This window comes from Trichosurus vulpecula, chromosome 1 (genome assembly GCF_011100635.1).
Source record: "Trichosurus vulpecula isolate mTriVul1 chromosome 1, mTriVul1.pri, whole genome shotgun sequence".
NCBI classification, from domain to species: Eukaryota; Metazoa; Chordata; class Mammalia; order Diprotodontia; family Phalangeridae; genus Trichosurus; species Trichosurus vulpecula.
The window spans coordinates 197084534-197107556 of NC_050573.1; positions in this window are offsets into that span (position 1 = coordinate 197084534).

Here is a 23023-nt window from a genome sequence, read left to right on the forward strand (position 1 = left end):
GAAATGCAACTTTTAAATTGCCAAACTCCTCTGTCCCTACTCATTGACCCCACTCATGAATCTCTTCAACCTACCTATTTATCCTGCACCACTCTATTCACATAGTGTGCACTCACAGTGTAGTTGAGGTCAAATTGGAGAACTAGAACTCAACCACAGCCAGTAGCCACTTTGCCAGGCATCCTAACCTTTTTCTGTGTCATTGACTACTTTGGCAGTCTCATGAAACCTAAGGATCCATTCTCAGAATATTTTTTTAATGCATCACATAAAATACACAGCACTACAATGTAAATCAATTGTATTGAAATATAGTTATCAAACTATTTTTAAAGCCAAATTCATGAACTCCAGGTTAAGAACTGTTTATACCAATGCCTGATTAATCTTTGTAAGAAACATTCTTTAAACTTTTTTTGCTATTTTATTCACATCACTTTTATTTCCAAATATATTCTTCCCTTACCTAGAAAGTTATCCCTTGTAACAGAGAACAAAAAAGGGGGTAAAAGCAGTTTAGCAAAACTAATCAATACTTCAACAGAACCTGATAGCATATGCAAATGTCCACACCCATAGTCCACCACCTCTGAAGGGAAGGGAGCAAAGTACATCTTTTCATCTCTTATTCAAGACCAAGTTTTGATATTATAGTTACATAGAATCCAGTCTTCCTCCCTCCCTCCCTACCTCCCTTCCTTCCTCCCTCCATTTCTTTTTTCTTCTCTTCCTCCCCTTCCCATCCTCATCTCCTTTTTTCCTTCCTTCCTTCCTTCCTTCCTTCCTTCCTTCCTTCCTTCCTTCCTTCCTTCCTTCCTTCCTTTCTTCCTTCCTTTCTTCCTTCCTTCCTTCTTTCCTTCCTCCTTCTCACCCTTCCTCCCTCCATTTCTTCCTTCTTGCCTCCCTCTCTCCCTTCCTTCCTCTCTCCTTCCCTACCTCTATTTCATTCTTCCTCCTTTCCTCCCTCCTTTCCTCCTTTCCTTCTTTCCTTCTTCCCTCCCTCCCTGCCTTCTTTCCTTCCATCTTTCCTTCCTTCCTTCCTTTCTTCCTTCCTTCCTTCCTTCCTTCCCTCCCTCCTCCCCTCCCTCCCTTCTTCTGTCCCTCCTTCCTTTCTTCCTTTATTCCTTCCTTCCTTTTTTCTTTCCTTCCTTCCTTTTTTCCTTCCTTCCTTCTTTTTTTTCTTCTTCTTTCTTTATACTCTTTCCATGAACATCATGCATATTGTTTTTCTGGTTCACAAATATAATTGGAAAGTGAATGAAAAAGACAAGGCAGATAAAGAGAAAGACAAATAGAGACAGAGACATAAAGAGATAGAGATAGAGAGTACTTAGGCTGTTTCTAAACCAGTACATTTTAAAAAAATCAAATTTTGATAAACTAGCTTAGCATTTTACAGACATTCAAATACAATATTTAAAGATGATATTAAAGGGCAAAAATCTTCATTAAATAGATTGATGGGAAAATTAGTAATCTGTAAAGTCATTTATTATATAGGACTTTTCATTTACTAGATTTTGTTGTATACACAGCAGTATTTGTCAACCAAAATTGAAAATATCCTTGTTATGCAGAGATGGAAATTCTAACAGTATTTATTAAAATGGGATGCAACCTATATCTGTGTCCTTGACTATTTTCCTTTACATACATTAGTTTATATTTTCTCCAGTGAATTCTCAATTTCTCTCTTTTATCTATACTTCTAATTAATTTGCAACTGATTTATTTTATTTGGCTGAGTTTCCTGATGTTTGCAATACTTTACAGACTCTTCTGTAGATTTCATTACCATGTCATTAATTTGCTATCTTGTATCATCATTAAGGGTGTAAAATAAAGATGAATGCCACTTTCATTTAGCTTCCCACCATATTACACACTACAAGGTCCATCAGCCCAATGAGATCCACTCCCATATTTCAGAAACAAGGAAGTATCTTGATTTAGAGTGATAAAAGTACCTTGATTTAGAGAGATATAAGAAAAGTATAAGTGTAAAATAACATCAGTAACTTTGGCCTAGTGTTGTTAAAGAAAGAGAAGCATGAGTATTACAGTGCCCCTACCTAAAATGTGTTGGTGTCATATGTGCGTGGGAGTGGGGTGGGGGGTGGTGTGTCTGTGAGTCTGTATATAGTGGACAGACTATTGCTATACAGTACAGGTCTGACTTTTTATGGGAAATTTTTCTCATTGCTACTTCTACTTTGGGTCATTTATTCACCACCTAGCAGTCCTTTCACACAATTTCATTGGGTTGGTGCTCATATTATCTATAACACCAAGTCTGCATTGGGAGATAAAGGCCCCAAGTGTGGGATGGGATCAGATTGGAGGAATCCTTGCCCAGTATATTTATTGTTAATAGCTGCTTGTTGAGCCCTTGCCAGAGACAGGAAGTTTTTCTAATGCCACTCTTTCTAATACCAATTTCTTATGTCCTCTCTTTGCCTCCTGTGTTCTATTTCTCTCAGCCCTAAACTCCTGAAGCAACCAAAATTAAATTTTAGACCCTCTATTTGGTTTGCATTCCCTTTTGTGAAAGATAGGATAAAATAGAATTCAGAAATGGCTATTACTTGTTTGCAAATGAGTATAAAAGTAGGAAAAGTATGTCTGGCCACCTAAGAAGTCTCTAATCAGAAATGATTACTATTTATCAATCTTATCCTTACAAAGTGTAGCATAATGAGGTAAGGTATGCTCAGTTCTCACATGCTAGTGAACCAAAATCTCAGTATGCTATATTCCATTTCCTAAGACCCATTATAAAAAAAAGGAAGTTCAGCATGAATGATTAAAGGGTTAGAGCCACTGATTTATGAGGGAAAGTTAAAAAAATTAAATATGTATGGCTTGACTATCCTAAGAGAGAGAGGTCATGTAATAACCATTTGCAGAACAAATATCCAAGGAGTGTTAATATCAAAGATGCAGGGAACTTATTTACCAGAGAACAAGACAAAGTAAGTAGGAGTAATGGAATGAAATCAAGAAAAGGAAAAATTAGGCTTATTTGATCAGGAAAAACATCCTGACTGTGAGACCAATTAGATAGAGAAATAATTTCCCAGGAGGACTGCAGAAATACAATTACTTAATACATTTATAACCAGACTGGCCAAAGCACTAGTAGCTATTTTGTGGAGAACCATCCTCAACTGGCAGGAATGCGTGAAATGACCCAATAGGTCTTCCCCATATCCAATTTTCATGAGGCTTTTAAGGGGTTGGTCAATCTCTCTACATTAAATGCACTAATTAGCACTTCATCTGCTTCACTGGCAAACAGGATGAATGCCAGTTGTGGGTAGAAGTTAGCATAGTATGTGAAGCTAAGGTACTGTTTAACATTCTAAGTAAGTGGATTGCTGATATGAACCTGAACATCCATAATCAGCATTTCCTGGGCAGATGAAAACAGGCATCTGATGTGGGAATGAACACCTCTTCTGATTTTCTCCTTAAATCAAACAGGAGCACCTCTTTCCTCTCAGCAGCAGAGTAAAGAAAATTTTGGGGATTGCTTGGGGGACATCACAGGTTTGTAGCAAAGGGTTCCTCCTGATTTGACCATCAGACTTGGAATCATGGGACCTGAATTTGAGTCCTGAATTTACCTGTGTGCTTTTGTACAAGTCATTTAAATTCTTATGAATTCAGTTTTCTCATTGGTAAAAGGAAGGAGATTGGACCAGACAGTCTATTAGATTCCTTGCAGCTCTTTATGTATAGCTCAGGTACACTTTGGCCATCTTCTGCTTCTCTAGTAAATTGTCCCTACCCAGGAAGAACTTGGGAATGTCGATATCTGGCACATCATCCTTTCCCTCCTTGCCTCCATCACAAGAGCAGCTGCCAACTTCCCTTACAGAGGTCAGGTTCACAAATGAAATACAGTCTTTATCAAAAAATAACTAAATAAATAAACAAACAAATAAATAAATGCAGAAAATACTTAACAGTTACACCCCTAGGGAAGTGGTTTCCAAAGTGGAGCTCTGTACATTAGGGATAACATCAGGGGGATACTAATTGGGAGAAGATGAGGTACATCTCATATTTCCCATTATAGGCAAATATGAGTGGGGCTTGATTCCAAAACAACTCCACCTTATCTCATCACCCATTATTACCCAATTCTCCCCTACTCCACTTCTTTCCAATGTTGGTCTTCCATCATTGTTCAAGCTCTCGATATCTTCCCTTCTGTTCCAGGCATCAGCTCCTGAGGACAGCTATAAACCATCTATGATCCACTTACCCATACCAGCAACTGAGTAGGCAAAAGTCTTTACACAGCCCCTCCTACCACCCAGAGCATCCATACCCTGGCCCTCAGATCATCTAGTGACTATAGCAAGCTCTGAGCTCCTGGGAAGTGGCTAGGGAATCCAACCTCCTTTCTCTTGGTTTTCACTGGGGTTGCAAAGAAAGACAAAAAGCTCTCAAGAAGCTTATAGTCTAATGGGGGAGACAACATGAAAATGACTATGTACAAAAAAACCACACATATAATATATGTATATACTACACACACACACACATATAGAACATATATAATAAATTGGAGATAACTAATAGAAGGGAGGCACTAGCACTAATGAGAATTGGGAAAGATTTCTTGCAGAAGGTGAGACTTTAGTTGAGACTTGAAGGTGACCAAGGAAATTAGGAGGTGGCCCTGGGGAGGGAGAACATTCTAGTAACGGAGCCAATGAAAATGCTCAAAAGTCCAGAGATGGAGAGTTTTGTTTAAGGATCAGAAAAGAAGCTAGTATCATCAAATCAAAGATTACATGAGGGTAGTGGTGGTAATTATAAGGTGTTAAGAAGACTGGAAAGGTAGGAAGGGGATAAGTAAAGGAGGGTTTTATAGGTCAGACAAAAGATTTTATGTTTGATCCTGGAGGAAAAAAGGAATCACTAGAATTGATTGAATAAGGGTGACATGGTCAGACTTGTGCTTCAGGAATGCCAGTTTGACAAATGCAGGGTGGATGGACTGGAGTGGGGAGAGACTAGGGGCAGGGAGACCAAACAGCAGGCTGTTTCAATAGTCTAGTTGTGAGGTGATGAGGGCCTACACAAAGATGGTGATGGTGTCAGAAGAGAGAAAGATGCATGTGTAAGAGATATTACAAAGGTAGAAATGATAGAATTTGGCTACTAATTGGATTTGGGGGGTGAGAGAGAGTGAAGAATTGAGGATGACAGCTAGGTTGTGAGCTTAGGTGACTGAGAGGATGATGATAAACTTGACAGTAATAAGGAAGTTAGGAAGAGAGAAGGGTTGGGGAGGGGATGGGGGGGCGAAGATAAATGAGTTCAGTTTTGGACATGTTGAGTTTAAGGTGTCTATGAGATACCAAGTTTGAGATGTCCAGTAGGGAACTGGAGATCTAGTTAGGAGACTGGAAATCAGGAGAAAAGTTAGGGCTGGACAAATAAATCTAAGAATCATCTGCATTGAAATGATAGTTGAATCCACTGGAGCTGAAAGAGTGAAATTGTATAGACAGAGAAGAGGACCCCAAATGAGCTCATATTTAATGGGTATGGCTTGGATGAAGATACAGCAAAGCAGACTGAGGAGTGGTCAGATAAGTAAGAGGAGAACCAGGGGAAATCAGTATTACAGAAACCTAGAGAGAAGAGAATATCAAGGAGAAGGGAGTGAATGACAATGTCAAAGCCTTGAGAAAAGGATTGGATTTGGCAGTTAAGAGACCATTAGTTACTTTGGAGATCACAGTTTCAGTTTAATGATGAGATCAGAACCTAGACTGTAGAGAGTCAAGAAGAGAATGAGAGGAAAGGAGTGGAGGTACCTGGTGCTGACAGCCTCTCAAAGATCTTAGCCTCCAAAGGGAGAAGAGGTACAGAATGATAACTAACAGGGATGGATGGATTCGGGGCAGGTGGGGGGGAGGTTAAGGATGGGGGAGATGGGGCATGTTTGTAAACAATAAAAAAGAAAGGAGTGGGCTCAAATTTAAAGAGCTAATGTGGCAGATAGGCAAACACATCTGATTATTGCAAATCCTTTCCCTCCTTCATGATTTCATGTAACTCCCTTAGGTGCAGCTCACTTCTGGACTGTGAGGGTTAGTTGCATTTTAGAATCCTGAAACTCTCTTTTCTCAGTGTGTCTAGTTTGTTCTCATAACATCTCTCAGCTCCTGATGCAAAAGCCGACATCAGCCACTGCTGTTACAGGATGCAACTTGCTCTGGTGGACATTACTACCCATACCTATGGGAACTCCAGATCTTCTGACTTTTTGAAGTTCACGAGGTCATTACCTGGTTAATGGTAGAGTGGGGAGAAAAGAGACTTGATCCCCAGGGACAATTCTCTCAAAAGACTACCACCTGACCTACTACTGATGGAATACCCTGCGGGAATTGACTTTCTGTAATTGTCATAGGCCCAGAGGTGTGCCTTATTTTTATAAGCAATCTTAACGCTTTTCTGTGTGGTATCACCTAATTTAATCCAATGACCCAAGTACTTCACTTCTCCCACATTTATTAAGGACTTCTTTGTATCCTGTTTGCCCCTTTTATTAATTGAATAAATCTAGTGGAATGGGCCTTCTGTGTTCTATAAGAATTGGAAACGTGGTTTCCATCCTCCACTTGCACATACGTATTTTCTTTTCCCAGCGTGGAGGCTTCTGCTGGCAGAACTAGGAAGTAACAGTCTATACTGAGTAGTTTCTATACATATCTACATATCTATCTATCTATCTATCTATCTATCTATCTATCTATCTACATAAACAGTCATGCATATTATATATTATATAATTACATATAATAGGTTTATATATACTGTTTTGCCTCATAGTAGCTGTTTAATATGCACTTGCTGAATTTAATTCCAATTAGAATGGCAAGTAGAGGACACAAATGAACATAGTTCTTATAGGATTTTCAGTTAGGGAAGAAGGAACAGGTAGAGAGAAGAAATAAGCCCATTGTAAAGGCATGTTAGATTTTTCCTCAGTTAATTCTCAGGTTTGAAGCTCCTCTTTTATTCTTACTCAATTCTCCTACAGTAGGAGAAAAGCATATATGTACTAGATAATCCCTAATATCATTTCTGGAACACTTTAACAATCAAGTCCTATAAACAAACCAATTGGAATAGCACAATCCCAAGGTGTTGGCCGTTTTCCCTTGACCTGGTACCAACACAGAAAGCACTTGTTTTACTCTTCATTAGACATGTCTTCTGTAGTAGACAGTATTGTCAGTGGCATTTGCCAGGTCTTGCCCAACTAACCCCAATTCCCAGCTGAATAGCAACCCCAAAATAACAGATATCAAGTGGATGCTCAGTCTATTCAATAACTATAGTGGGGAATAATAGTCATTAGAGTAAATGAGCACTCTTATTGTCTCATGCAGCTGTGACTCTAGCCCTGGTCTTGGACGGATGGCCTAGGGAAATGAGTTGAATTTTGCTTTTGTTGTCTGTGGATAGCAGTTGTTCTAAAAAACACTCAGAGTGTAGCTACCTGAAGTTGATGGCCCTGCCCCTCAAAAAAGATTCTACTCGTCCTCCTCTCCAAGACCTCCCCTTTTTGCCAGCTGATTTTTATAGAATCACCCTAATAAATAAAAATATGACATATCCAATTAGATGAAATATTAATGTACTCTCAAAGTACATGGGGTGGTGTGAGGTATAAGAAGACTGGAAAGGTAGGAATGGGTCATGTTATAGCCTTGCTTTGTGCCCAATATTTTTTGTCATTGCCCAGTTGTATTACAGACCCTACCACTGGTAGAGGCCATACTATTTCTAAGAGTATATAATAGCTACTGTTATTATTGTATGACAAACTGGGGCCACCAAATAACTAAGACTTTGGCTAAAGTTTTATTAGATCATTAACAATGTGATTTTATATTTCTATAGCATTTTCCTTCTACTCAAACTAAATCATTTGTCTTTACATTTTAAATGTAGGTAAACTGAGATGTTAAAGACCTTAATAAAATTACCAATTGTTTTTTGAGCCATTTGACTTTGGGGATTAGAAGTCAATATCTGCACTTCTAGGTCAACGTGTAGGAATTTTATACTGATTGGGCACCCCAAAGAATAATGTGTCACATAAGGATATATTAGTGGGAAGGATGGGGTCCAGGCACCTCTATATCCCAAGACATATCGATATGACTTTAGCTGTATCTGATTTCAGCTCAGTTGTCTTCCTATTAGTGTTTACTATTTCTCAAAGGTAGGGTGGTCTGGAATCTAGTGAAGACAGTTCAATTTTAACCATACATTTCCTGCATGGAATTATTATAATATACCACAATATTATATTAGATTGTAAGTAGTCATTAATTTAGCATTGCATGTAGAGATTTAGTATGTGATGCAGAATCCTATTAAAAAAGCATTCTCTCATTCAACAAATAGTTATTGAGTACTTCCTACTACTGATCGAGCCTCTGGACTTATTAACATACAGAAAAGATAGATCATAGAAGACATGGAGCCTAGTCCAGCAAAGTTAGCGCGTGGCCTTCAGTCTGTATCAACATCTAAGGCTTAATTCCCAGCTGAATAGCAGGGAATCAAGTGATCTGAACAAACCTCATCCCCCAACTCCAATTAATTTCCTACTAAACCATCATCTTCCCATTTTTTGAAGGAGTAGTAACAAGGTAATAGGTTAACAAATTCAAGAAATGGCATTTCAAGCAATGAACAGATTTTCTCTCTGAAGAGTTGACTGATATCCCAGCAGACCGGGTCTTAACATAAAGATGTCTAAATGAAGAGACCATTTTTTCCTTTTTTTCTTTGTTGGGGAGGGGAAGGCAGGGCAATTGGGGTTAAAAGTGACTTGCCTAAGGTCACACAGCTAGAAAGTATGTCAAGTGTCTGAGGCTGGATTTGAACTCAGGTCCTCCTGACTCCAAGGCTGGTGCTCTACTCACTGCACCACCTAGTTGCCCCAACATTTTTTTTTTCTTTACCTAAGCCTTTAATAAACACTAAACCTGGTTGTCTACAGTTTGAACTCTTCAACTATGCCTGGCCCCAATAGAATTAAAATATGAAATGATTTGCTTCCTACAGTTTTTATGTCAACCATAATCTGTGTTGCAACACTCCAGTACAATGAAAAGACTGATAACTAATACCATATTACTTTTCACTGAATGATAACTTCTTGAAACCTTCAAGCAATGATCTTAAGTGATTTGTTCATGTCAGTCAATCAATAAGCATTACTATGTACCTGTTAAGTGTCAGGCCCTGTGCTCAGTACTGGGGATACAAAGAAAGAAAGCTAGTCTCTGTTATAGGGGAGCTCACAGTCTAATGGAAGAAACAACATGCAAACGACCACATACAAACAAAATATATGCAGGATAAATGAGATATTCAGCAGAGAGAAGGCACTGACATTAAGGGGGATAGGGAAGGAATTTTTAAAGTGGGATGGAATTTAGCTGAGATGTTGGACTCCATTCTTCTGTACATATTTCCCTTCATGGTTTGGAGCTAGAGACTTTTTTTTTTAAAAGAAACTCAGTGGGCAAGGAAAAGAGAGGTGGAAAAGGAAGAGACATAAAGATGGTGGGAAGGGAGTGGGTTAAAGCCTTTCATTTCCTTCACTAGTTGTTCTTTAGAGCAAGTATGTATTAGCCTTTAAGATCCTTGTTAAGAAGAGGACAGAGACTCAGGATGGCAATTGTCTTGTTAATGGGCCTATTTGTTGAGTTTTCCTGGTCTCAGAACAAAGATGTGCTGAATCATAACGTCCTACAAGCTAGTCATGAAGATGAGGCTTTCTATGAAGTTGCAGTTATTTTTTCTTATGATTAAGTGAGAAACTTCCATATGATAAAAGCCACTGGATATTGGTCTTTTTCACCCACCTGCTTAATTGTGAGATTCCCTTGGATGCATTAAAGGTACAATGAAATTTACATGACCTAATGGAGTCTTAACCAACTTGAGACCTTGAGATAGAAGTTTCCTATCTGCAGCATTTGAACTTTCTGGTGTCTCACTGACTTATCAGTAAACACAACTTTACTGTTTATTGTCCCTCTGCTTCCTTGAAATTTTCTCCAGTATTCCCTTCTCTTTGACAATTCACTAATAGTTTAATTCCCTTTGCTTTCATTGGATAATCTGTCTTTGGAGTAGGTGTAAATCAGCCCACACCTTGCCTACCTCCCCCACTTTTCCTCCTTTTCCAGCACCAGACTGATTCATTCCATGGTTGTTACCTTTCAAACCCAGAAAAGAGAAGGCTAAAAGTGTCTCCAGCTCTTATTGGTCTCAGACTTGAATTAAAAAAAGGAAATAAATGACATCTGCTTATTTGTACGTTACAGAGGGATGTCTTAACTGGATTGTCACTGCATGTGTTGCCTAGCAAATAGATTGCCTTCACTAAATCCTCAAGGGTTCGGGTCTTTGCACAGCTGGATGGATTAATGTGTGGATCCACAGAGTGTGTCAAGTTGTTTACATCTAGAAGTGGTGAAGCAGGCTCCCAGTGCCCGCGGTGGTCATCTACGCTGCAATCTATCTGTTAGAAGCTCTTTAAACACAGTTGTTCTCCCTGAGACAGATTCCTAACGTGGGTGGAGTACCCTAGTGGTTTCCTGATCACTGTGGTCACAGAACGTGATGCTGTTATACTTAGCACTAAGATGACAGCTCCCTCCTTAAGGGGTGGGGGGGGGGGAGATCTACCCAGCGTGGGCATTGATAGGTACCAGCTGTTGAGTCTAAACTTCTGTCCTTGCCAAAGTAAGTATATTGGCCTAGATAATAATGATCTGCACTTTAGGTCCTATGCTTAGCTTTGATAAGTAGTTAAGGAAGGAAAATTGTAAGGGAAGAACAAACGGAGGAAGGAAACAATTCAATTCATAAACATTTATTAAATGCCTACTATGCGTCAGGCACTGTCTTAAGTTCTGGGGATACAAAAAGAGACAAAAGACTGTCCTCGTCTTCTAAGAGCTTATAATCTAATGGAGAGACAACATGCAAAAAAAGTACATTCAAAGCAAGCTATGGATAGAATAAATAAGAAGTAATTAAAATAGGGAAAGTACTGGAATTAAAGGGGTCAGGGAAGGCTTTCTGAAGAAGATGGGATTTTAGTTGAGATTTAAAGGAAATTAGAGCAGAAGAAGGAACATTATAGGCATGAGGGACATCCAGAGGAAATGCCTAAAACAAGAGTACGAATGTTATCTGATGTGATTCTCACAACAACCTTGGAAGGTAGGCGCTATTATTATCCCCATTTTAGAGCTGAGAAAACAGAGGCAGATAGAGGTCAAGTGGCCAGGGTCATACAGTCATAAATGTCTGAGGATGGATTTGAACCCAAGTGTTCCTGATCCAGACCTAGAGCTCTATCCACTGAACTACCTAGCTTCTTAAAACAAAAAAGTCATCCATTTACCATTTCCTAGATCTTGTAGAAGATATTTCTATCTTAAAACACTTTTAAGAAAAGACTTCTGGGAATCATCAGATATTAAATTAATTGAATTAAAAATGAAGTATTCTGGGTTCATATCGTTTATCAGTTGTGAATGTGGAGGAATGATTCATCTTTGCAAAGCTCAATTACATCAAACCAGTCAAGATGATCTCCCATCCCAAGCTGAGCCGTAAAGCAGCATGGTACAGTAAATAGAAAGTACGATGGATTCAGAGATAGATTACCCAGGTTCAGATCTCTTTTTGCCTTTCCTTTTGTCCTTGCTACAGTCATTCAACATTATTGGGCCTCAGTTACCTTATCTACATGCAGACAAGGTGGGACTGGATGATTTCTGAGGTCCCTTTCAGTTATAAATCTCTGATCCTCTGAACTAGGAAGTTTCATAATTTCAGGTAAGTACAAGTATCACAAATTGTTCGTGCAACAAGTAGAATAAAGCTAGATATAAAAGATAATAAATATAAATAAAATATATTTATTAAATTATTAAACATTTATTTTATATTAAAATATATTTTATATTATATAAATAAAACTATATAAATATTAAATATTAATTATATGTTGAATTATTTTTTGAGTATTTATTATTAAAACAAAATATAAATAAAGATAGTAAAATATATAAAAGCTAGAATAAAGATAGAAGCTTAGTCTGAGTCCATCATCTGGTAGCTTTTTCTACTTTAACCAATTCTTCTTACAAACCAAGTGCTAATCTCTAGAATTTCTATGCTGCTCAATTAGGCACCCTTAGGCAAAGTTCCAATTAACTGGTCTTTGCCTTGTTTCTGGTGCCGAAGAATTATTTTGGCAAAGTTCAACTCTTTCACCATAGGGTCACAGACTTGAAGCTGGGAAGGACTTTACTGATCATCTGATTCAGCCTTCTCCTTTTAGCCGTGAGGAAAATGAGGGTTGGCTAGGTGAGTGCCCTGCTCAAGATCATGAAGCAGAGAGTCCAGCCCACATTCTCCCATTTAAGAAGGAGCACCACATGGTACTGTCTCATAGGCAATGTGATTTGTCATTGCCTTAACACTTAAAAACAAATGCATCTGACGATGCAAACCTGCTTCTGCTTTTTCATCCCTGGCATGTAAATCAGGTTCAGTATAGGATTATATCAGGCCATTAAGGAGGTTAATGGTATAGGTCACTAAGGTATCCCTTTTTTACATTTGTATTTGATCAATCCCATCTCCACCAGTAACACATAGCCAGCTATGATTGCTTCCGACTGTTAAATTTTCAGTGAGTGTGCTGTTTCGCCTCTGAAACTGGCAAGGGTTACATATGAATTGGGGTCTGATTTATTGTTCTGTTGATTTTCTAGCCTTGAGAAAGTGATGGGGGAAATGTTAAGAATGTAAATTAAAGTTTAAGGTATGTTGTGAATACATTGTTTTCCAGAGAGCTGATTGTTAAATATTTGCCAGCACATTCCTGCCTGCCTCAGACACTCGTTAGATAATTGTTTGATCCTGGGCAAGTCACATAACCTTTATGTGCCTTATTTTCCTCATCTGTAAAATGAAAGGGCCAATAGCCTCACTGCTAGGGGTCCTGTGATTCTATAAGGAAGGGAAGAAAACAAATCCCTTCTCTAGTTCTCTACTCCTCCCTGTCCCAGAGTAAAAAGGTCGAGGTAGATGAGCCTCTTGGAGGGGACCTTGGTACTTTGCAAATGGGGTTAAGGATGTGGACAGACTGAGAGAACTCAGAGTGGAGTGGACCAAGTGGAGGAGGTTGCCTGAGAAGATGGGAAAGGAAAATACTCACAAGAAGAAGATTCCACAGGAGACTGAGACCATCAGCTCAGGTCCAAGGTCTTCAGCAAGGGCTTCATTCCATCTCAAAGACCATGTTCCTCTTGTTAATGAAACATCAAGCGAGTGAAATCAAAAGGCTTTCTGAAATTAAGGCCAATGACATCTATTGGTTCAGCTTTGTCTGAGTGGCCTGCTTCTTTAACATAATGAAAAAGTAGACCCATTTTATATACCTTTTTACTGCTTACAAAATATTTTTTCCACAAGTACTTTCTTTGTGAAGGCATTAGTATGCCCATTTTACAGATGAGAAAATGGGCCTACAGGGCTTGCTCCTAATCATACAGATAGCAGATTGCTAGGTCAGAGCTTGAACACAAGTCTGATGCCAAATTCAGGACTGTGCACCTACACCATGCTAACTCATATCATGTTGTCTAGTTTGGAAGAGTTATGGTTCATAAAGCCAGACTGATTACTACATAATATCTTATATATCCTTATTTAATTGCAAATTATTTGGTGTTTTCAACCTCTTTAGTATGCTTATCATGGATCATTTTATATTAAAGTGGCAGGATGCCAGGTATCATATCCCTAACTAGACTCTAAGTCCTTTGGGGGGTGTCTGATATGAGGGCTGCTGAGGCCTTTTCAGGGCTGCTTTCCATCTTTGGTATCCATCTGATTCACCCAACTCATACCTGTGGCTCCAGGTATGGTATTGGTACAGCTCCAATAAGCTGTAGTATATACAGTGGTCACACCCCAGTAAACCATCTCGGCAGAACAGCTAAACCAGATTGAGGGTTACTGAGGGTTCTCAAACCAGTCGATGAGTTAAGGTCGTGTCTACCCAAAGCATGTGAAGACTTCCCCTGGGGAATGGGCAGATGAGAACAATTTGTTCCAACAGCCGGAAAGGTAGCTGAAGCAGGTACTGTGGAGTGCTTAGAGCTTGGTTAGACACTGAAGATGCCAAGGTCATCCAATTCATTTTGGGCCATCACCTGTTGACATTTTTCTTTCCACTGGACACCAGTGACTCTGGAAGATAGAGTGAAGCCAATGACTTTGTGCAACACTACCTCACATAAATCCAATTTATGCACGAATCAAAAGACATCACCCAAGTCCTTTGAGGGCAGGGACTATGACATCTCAATCTTGACTCTCCCCTAGAGCCCAGTCCAATGTGTGGCAGCACACAGAAGAACCTAAGAAACATTTATGGAATTGAATCAGTTCTGGTATTGTATCAGATATTGCTAAACCGATGGTCTGTAAATGTTAAGGATTACTCTCCCCAATTCCCCCAACCCTGCCTTAATAAAAATGGACATGTTGCTTATCAGCAACCTGACTGGGGATTTCCCATCAGTTTGGATATTACAGAGGAGATTTTATGGTCCAGATATTCTTTTCTCCACCTCCTAAAATAGGTCCAATCAAAAAGGGTTAGGATGATGGCCATCAGGCTGCTGAAATGATTCCATGCTTCAAGTTTCTGGTCAGGGATTAAAGAAATACAAAACAACATGTATCATTGCAAAGTAAAATACTCTATTGATTGTGGGTAAACAAGATGATGCAATTAACTGAAATTGTAAATTTTATGTTGTAAAAATTGTAAAATTTTATATTGAAAATATTGTAAAAATCATAAATATTATTACTATTTTGCCCTGAGGCAAACCATTTAAAGGTAGGTTCCTCCATATAGAGACAGTAAAGTGGAGATAGGACATTGCTGCCTCTGGATGGAGCCAGAATTAGGAAGAAGAACGTACTGGAATCTCGCAGAGACATTTTCTTAAATAAACAATTCTGGTAACCATCTGACTTGTGGTTACCTGTAGTATGAATGCAGATAGAAATCAGCCCCGAGGTGGTCTCTGTAGGGAACAGTGATCCAATGGAAAGTCCAATGGTAGGTGATTTCTTGCTGTGAGAAGTCATGGGAAATTACTGACTGCAAAGCAAAGAGTCCACATAAGGGCCAGTCCTTGATGGCTCTCAATAGTGGGATGTGAGCTCATGTTCCTTGGGGGCAGGGATAATTTTTCTTTTTGTCATCATATTGCAGGGCCTAGTACTGAGCCGTACATATAATTAACATTTAATCAATTTTCATTGCACTGGATTGCAGTGGATTAGAGTGCATAGACCTAGTTATAGTTTGTTGTGTTATTTTAAAGGCTCAATTTAAGGCAGGGTGGTGGAGATGCTGCTAATTGCTGATTTCATGATATCATTAGAGTAATCAGCCCTTGGTCAGCATTTGTCAGTCGACCAATCAATCAACAAACTTCCATGAAGAGCTTGCTTACTATGTGCTAGACATTGGGCTAAGCTCTGGGACACAAAGTCAAAAGCTGAAATAGTCTCTGTTGTCAAAGTCTACTTTCTATTGTAGAAAACACATACACATATAATAACATTTATATATACAGAATAAATACAAAACATATATAAAGTAATGATGACCAAGGTAGGGTATTCCCTTAGGAAACGCTTCAGCCAAAAAACTAACATTTATTAAGGCAATTGCTTTCAAGTCTTGAATGAAGTTAGGGGATTGTATGTGGTAGAGGGGAAGAGGGGAAGAGGGGAAGAGGGGAAGAGTGCACTGGAATCACGGGAGACAGTTTAAGTGGCACATTGCTTCATATGTTTCCCAGAAACCTACATAGATTTTTAGGGTCCTTAATGAAAATACTCAAACTCTCCTAAGAACCTTGCAAATGTCATCTTTTTATTAATATTGACTACATCACATTAAACATCTGGATATTTTAAAACATCTGGATGGTTGGAATTGCACAGTTAAAATATTCTGATGACTGAGTTTTTCACCATTCATCTTTGGGTTTCGGGGTTGTGTAGGTGCAACCAGTGTCTTCCATGTGGCATTTTCAAGGCACACTCAAAAGGCCATAATGCCCCTGAAGTATTGTGTCCTCAACTTGGAGATAAAAAGAAACAAATAATTTATGTGCTGGCCAATGTCACATACTGAATCCATTTCAGCACTCTCTGTTCCAAAGAAAATCCAAGTGTCATGTTGTCAGTCTCATTGTTATAATTATTAGATGACACTTCCTGCCTCTGTGGTTTTCATCAGAGGAACAGAAAATGGAGATGGAAATCATCAACCAAGACCAAAAATGCATTCTTCCTGATGTGCACATTCTTTTTTAAAATTTATGAATTTGATGATATGTTCAATATTTTTTCATTTTTAAAATAGTATCCTTTATGAACATATTTCTCTATTAAGGAAATATTTATTTTTTAATCTTTTTCTTCTTTCCTCAATTTATTTCAACTTCTTAGACATGTACAGGCATTTATTTTTAAATGGTCACATATCAACTGTAAGTACTTAGGAACTTTGAGCTATATAAATATGTAAGTGGCACAAATATCATTCTGGAAAATTAATTACTAGCAAGAGTCCAGTCTTGATGAGTAAACAGGAAGGATAGGTCACTGCTGAGTGGTTCAAGAATGAGGTGTCCATTCAGAGACATTTGGGCCTCATGTACTCTGCACATGTGAACATTTCCATAAGAATATGGGAAGGAGAAACTTCCGAATTTTTTTTCAAAAGAGGAAGTTTGGATCAATCATGGTTATTTTCAGTTAGGGCAAAGTTTATTGTTTCTCCTTTTCCCCAGAAATAGTTTTGTGTTGATGAAACATGATGGTGATATATGTTGTACAGTCAGACTTGGAAAGTCCCTCTTCAGTTCTAAACAATTTTTTTAATGTCCCACAGTTTTGTTTTTTCTTACAAGCATCTCAGTAAGCACATAATAATAATGATAATTTCCTTCTCAACTTTGTCAAAAATAATATAATGAGATAATAATGTCTTACACTTGATAAATGTAAAAGTCTTAATATACACCAAGGAAAGATAAAGACTGAAGGCTTTGAGCATCTACACATGGAGGAAGGTGGTACAATCTGTCTATAATCAGTCTATGAACACTTATTAAGCATCTACTATCAAGCACTGTGCTAAGTGCTGGGTGGGAAATGAGACTGGGGAAGAAGGGACTCAGAGCTGGGGCATTGTGGAGTCCAGTCCCAGAAGTAAAACTCGGTGGAACTGAAGAGTTGATGGTCTGTGAGTCCTCTTTAAGTGGAGGCTTTGGAAGGAACTCTTTGTTCTGCCCTCCAGCCCTCTAATCAGAAAGGCTGAGGGTACAGAGGGTACTAAGGAGGTGGGAGTACCAAAGCTTATGTAACCTCAAAGGATGATGAGTTTATTGGTAAAGTGGTTTCCTGGGAGCATGGTAACCTTAGGTTAGCTTTGAGAGAAACGGATTTAGAAACTAATTAGGAGAGAAATCTCTCTAATTTTTCTACCTTTCATTTCATATAGAACCATATATTAAATGAGCAAATCCAAGGAGTGCAACTAGAGGAAAATGATAGCTCCAAATAATTTCATGTCCTCTAGGTCAGCTAGTCAGTCAACAAACATTCATTGAATGCCTACTATGTGCCAGGTACTGTGCTAAGCCCTAGATAAGACATATCGAACAAAAAGATAGCAAGGAGAAGGCTATGTCTGTCCTGACATCAACAATTCCAGCCATCCAGATATTTTAAAATATTCAGATGCTTATTGTGATATAGTCAATATTAATAGAAAGATGATACTTGCAATTCCTTAGGAAAGTTTGGATATTTTCATTTAATGGGAAGTTGTAGTAACATTGCAGTACCATTTTTAATGTAAAATTTTAGAACTTTAGGATGGACCATAACAAATTCTAACTCTATAAAGCAGAGTGGGGTGTAAAGAGGATGATACCTATTAAGTGGCATGGTGGCTGTTGAGAAGATGGCAAGGGAGTAAAGGGAAGCATGGGTGGACATGCCAATCTAAAATAGTGGGCTACGTAGGAGGAACTTAACCAACAAGGACCTTGAAATCCCCTGGTGGGAGTTTCAGAAATGATGGGGTTAAGCCCTCTAATTAGGATCTCTGGTCAGGGGCAAGGCAGCTGGGGAAGAGATGATGGGGGGTGGGAGGAATAATTTCTAAATTGTAGGGAGAAAAGTTTTCAAAATAGAGAGACCTAGCAGAGGAGATCAAAATCACATGGAAATAAGATGGAGAACCTATCTTCACTGTTCTCCTTTCTGTTCCTGCAGTTATTCTAGGGATGCTATCAGTGAGCAACAGAGGGCGTGCTTACATTGTAATATCTTCCTTGTTGTTGAGTCATTTCAGTTGTGTCTGTCTCTTTGTGACCTCATTTGGGGTTTTCTTGGCAAAGATCCTGGAGTGGTTTGCCATTTCCTTCTTCAACTCATTTTACAAATGAGCAAACTGAGGCAAATTGGGTTAAATGACTTGCCCAGGGTCACATAGGTAATAAGTATCTGAGGCCAGATTTGAACTCATGTCTTTCTGATTCCAGGTGTGGTGCTCTGTCTACTGTACCAGCTACTTGTCCTCTAATATTGTTATTCAACTACAAACCCCAATTATTTTATTCACCTGGGCAACATTCCATAGAACATTAAGTGTAAAAGAACAATAACAGGATAGCAACTTCTCCCAGAATGGATGAACCCCATTAAAAATGAGAATGAGATAACACTAACAATTTACATTTATTTAATACTTTAAGGTTTAAAAGCCCTTTACAAATGTGATTTCACATGATCATCAATTAAGATATTTAAGACTGGTTGGCAATGGCAAACCACTGAATTCATTTTCCAAATCCTTTAAATATTAATTTGCTAACAACCTTGCCCCAGGATTTGATCCTCTTAATCTATAGAAGACAGTGGGAAAGTGCCACTAGTTAAAATCCAGTAGCTTAGGACTGAATTTGCAGTTCTACTTAAGAAGCATGTATTTCTTCTAGAATATAAGCTCATAAGGGGCAAGAACTGCACAATTTAAATTTTATATCCTAAGCACCTGGTCCATTGCCTTGCATACAGGAGGCACTTAATAAATGCTACCTGAATGGAATTTAAGTGAGAAAGGATTAACTGCTGACAGATTAGCAAGTCTTAACTATACAAGGCAGACCTTCTCATAACGTATGCTTTCTTGCTTTCCTCCATCCCCTTCCCAGTAAAGATGCTGCTTCTTAGTAATAAGATAATATGCTGATGCTATAATTTATGATCTATACCAACCCAATTTTTATGTGAATCATAGAATCTTAGAACTGAAAGGGACGTCACTTAGAGCCACTTGAAATATGTACAATATTGAGATTGGCTATATGCCTTTTCAATAGTTTGAATCATTAGGAATCCCCCCCATATCAAGCTGAAATGTGCCTCTCTATAACTTATGCTTTTTAGCCCTAGCACACTCTGAACCCCCAAAGATCTTGGTGGTCAAGCAGACTTGGTCTAGTTCTTCTGAATAATAACTGAAAAAATCTTAAGACAGCGAACACCTCCCTATGATTTTTCTGCAACCTATCTCCAATTCTTTTTTTTCTTTTGGAATATTAGAATGGAATTTATTTTATGGGTCTAGATCCCCAACAATGAGATACTTGCTATAATTTTAGATTTTATAGCTTATTTCTATTTTATTTTACCATTTAGAGGAAAACAAATCCTTATTATTGGCCAATTATGAAATTTTGTTAAAATTTCTTAACCAATATATGACACATACAAGTTAATTAGATTTTTACTTACAAGATAATACATGATCAAAACATAAACTCAAAGGGCAGAAACTTTTTCTTCCCTTAAGATACAGACAGAATATCTTTTTAAAACATGCATCCTTATTTATTTCCATTTCTTTTTTTATTGTTTGCCGTTTTGCGGTTTCTGACATGGGCTTCTATGAGTGGAAATTGATAACTGTAATAGAATACTTTTTTTTCAAGACATTGTCCTCTTAGTAACACAGTGTTCTGCTCTACCTGTGTGGATTTTATCCTTTGGAATAGGATAATACTGATTCTAATCTAATCTCAAAAGTTTTGGTATCATCTCTCCCAAAAATAATAATTCTACCTGATTAGTACTTTCCATTACTAAACAGAAATAGAACAATGATGAAAAGTTATGGGAAGTCTGATGGTACTGGAAATTAAACCTGAGCTTTTAACAGTTAAATGTTGGAGATATCTGAAAAATAAAAAAATAAAATCCATAAACCATCTAAATTTTGTAAAAACAACCAAAACTTTAAGAAACAATTACACAAACCCTTACATTAGCTTAGAGAGAAACTGATTTAGAAAGTAATTAGGAGATAAATCTCTCTAAATTTTCTACCTTTCATTTTATATAGAACCTTATATTAAAGTGATTTCATATACAATTTAACAGTTGTCATTTTTGAAGGTCTTTATTGTGAAGACAACCTTTCTTTGCCTGAGAATCAAAAATAATAAGCTTGTCAGTGATTGCTCTGGAGTTCCACATTGAATAAATTCAGTCTCTTTTGAAGACATGAGTTTCCTCCTGTATTTCTAAAGTAATGGGTTTTTTTTGTTTTGTTTTTTACTATTTCAGCAGTGTTTGGTAGACCATGATTCATTGGCAAACTTGGTGATTTGCCCCCCATTGAACAGTGAGATGGAAGCCTTGATGATTATGAAGATTATGGAATATTCATCATGGGGTTGCCTTTTCTTTCTGGGAACCTTACAGTGAAGTATGCAGCTTAACTACCTGAATGACTTTGGTGGCTGCTGCCATCTTCCTGCCCATGATAAGCCATAGAGATGCCACTATCTCGACCATGTTATTCTTCTTTGAATGTACTTCAGTTCATTACCATCCTTCCTAAAATGTGGCACCCTAAATCCCCTCTATGTGAAACGTTGACCGCAGTCCTTCCTTTGGAAAGGAAGTCCTTTGGGACCTAATTTTATTACCTTTTGTAGCTAGGTAGTATTTCTAACCATACGCTTATAAAACTTAGAAGTACCAGAAATTGTCCTAATCTATTTGACCAATTCTTAAATGCTTGCTTTTTGGTGGAATTCCCATTTGGCCACCAGAAAGTTAGATCCAACCATGGAATTTTTACTTTCCATTCTGTAAAGATGTCTAAACAACTAAAGAACATGAGTGGTAACCATATGAAGAGGGTGCTGGAATCTGGTACTGTATTTTATTGGCTGGCAATATAATATGCCAATTAATTAATAAGCCTTTAAGCCAAAGAACTGCAAATCTCATTAATTTGGCTCTATTTAGGCAATATAGACAAGCCCAGCCAGCTCTTCACTAATTACCAGGATTCTATGACATTGAATTAGATCTCAAAATCTCTTCCATATAGGAAAGCAGCCATAAAAAAATCTGTCCACTTTTATGTATTTCCCTTTCAAACTAGAGAGGGCAGCAGAGAGCACCTCTCTCAAACTGTATGGTGATGAAGAATTGGCTGAAGTTTTTATTCAGCCAGTGAGGAACTAGCCCCTAAAAACCATCTTATCCCCTGACTGTTCCTGCTTCTGGTTTCTTCAGTCAGCTCTGAGAGATCTCCATTTTTCTACCCTCTGCTATATTTTCTTTTTTTATGCTCCAGACCAGCCAGCCTTTTTCAACCTCTGTTTTAACTCAACTATTTGCGGTGGTGTAAATCAGAATTTCCTGGTACCAAGAGACTCACCTTTCACTTAGGAAGCAAAAACTCTCCAAATCTCCTCCTATGGAGTCAACAGTTGACAATCCTTATTTAATCATCCTTTAGTCTTCAATTATATGATGTTTCATTTTGTGAATTTTTCCCTTTTTAGTCTTAAAACAGTTAACATGCATAAAACTAACAATAATAATGGCTTCTTGCCACTCCAGTTGTTCCAAAGCCTTCAAGGAGCCACAGTCTCTGTATTTCTGACAGCTTTGTGTCTTTATACACATATTTTGTCAGTTTTTTTTAATAAATAAAAGTTTTCTCTTTCTCTTCAAACCACAAATCTGTTCACATATGAAAGAGGTCTCACCTTTATCCCTTACAAGATGATTTAAGCACTTATATTTATGCCACAGTTCATTTTCTGCCCCCAACTTTTCCTATCCCATCTGAAACTGCTTATTTCCTCATGGATTTATAATAGTTTTTATTAAACCAAGGTTCTTTTTCTATTCTTTTCAGTCACCAACCCATTCATCTAGGAGAGAGGCAGTACCTTATATGCTCTACCAGTTAACTAAATTCTTTTTCTTTATGCAAAAGTACCTTTCTGACCTTCTAATAACCAGTGGATAATATCTTATATATTAGATATTATTATTTTGGATTATGGTTATTTAGTGTCTGTTGTGTCTTCCTGATACACTGTAGACTCCATGAGGATAGGGATCTCATATCTCATCTAGGTTTTATATCTCCTACAGTGACTAGCACAGAGCTTTACACACAGTAGACCTCTAATAAATGCTGGTTGCATTGAATTGATTTGAATAGAGAAAACAAACAAAATAGGAGTTCTGAAGTTCTGCCTTCTGGCCTTCATTCACCAACATAGTCCTGTTTCCTCAGATGCAGTGGCCTTATTTTTCACTCCTCTTCTTGTCCCTGATCTGGGATTTTTTAAAAAAAGGTTTTGTTGTGGTTGTTATTGTCATTAGCATTATCGCAAAACTAAGCTTGTTCTGAACTTCTCAACACTAGGCTTCTCAACACTGTTACTGACACATGTGCCCAGGGTTTCCTGCTGAGTACCAATTGATGGATGAAGTGGGTCACTAAAGTCAATGTCTGTAGGTG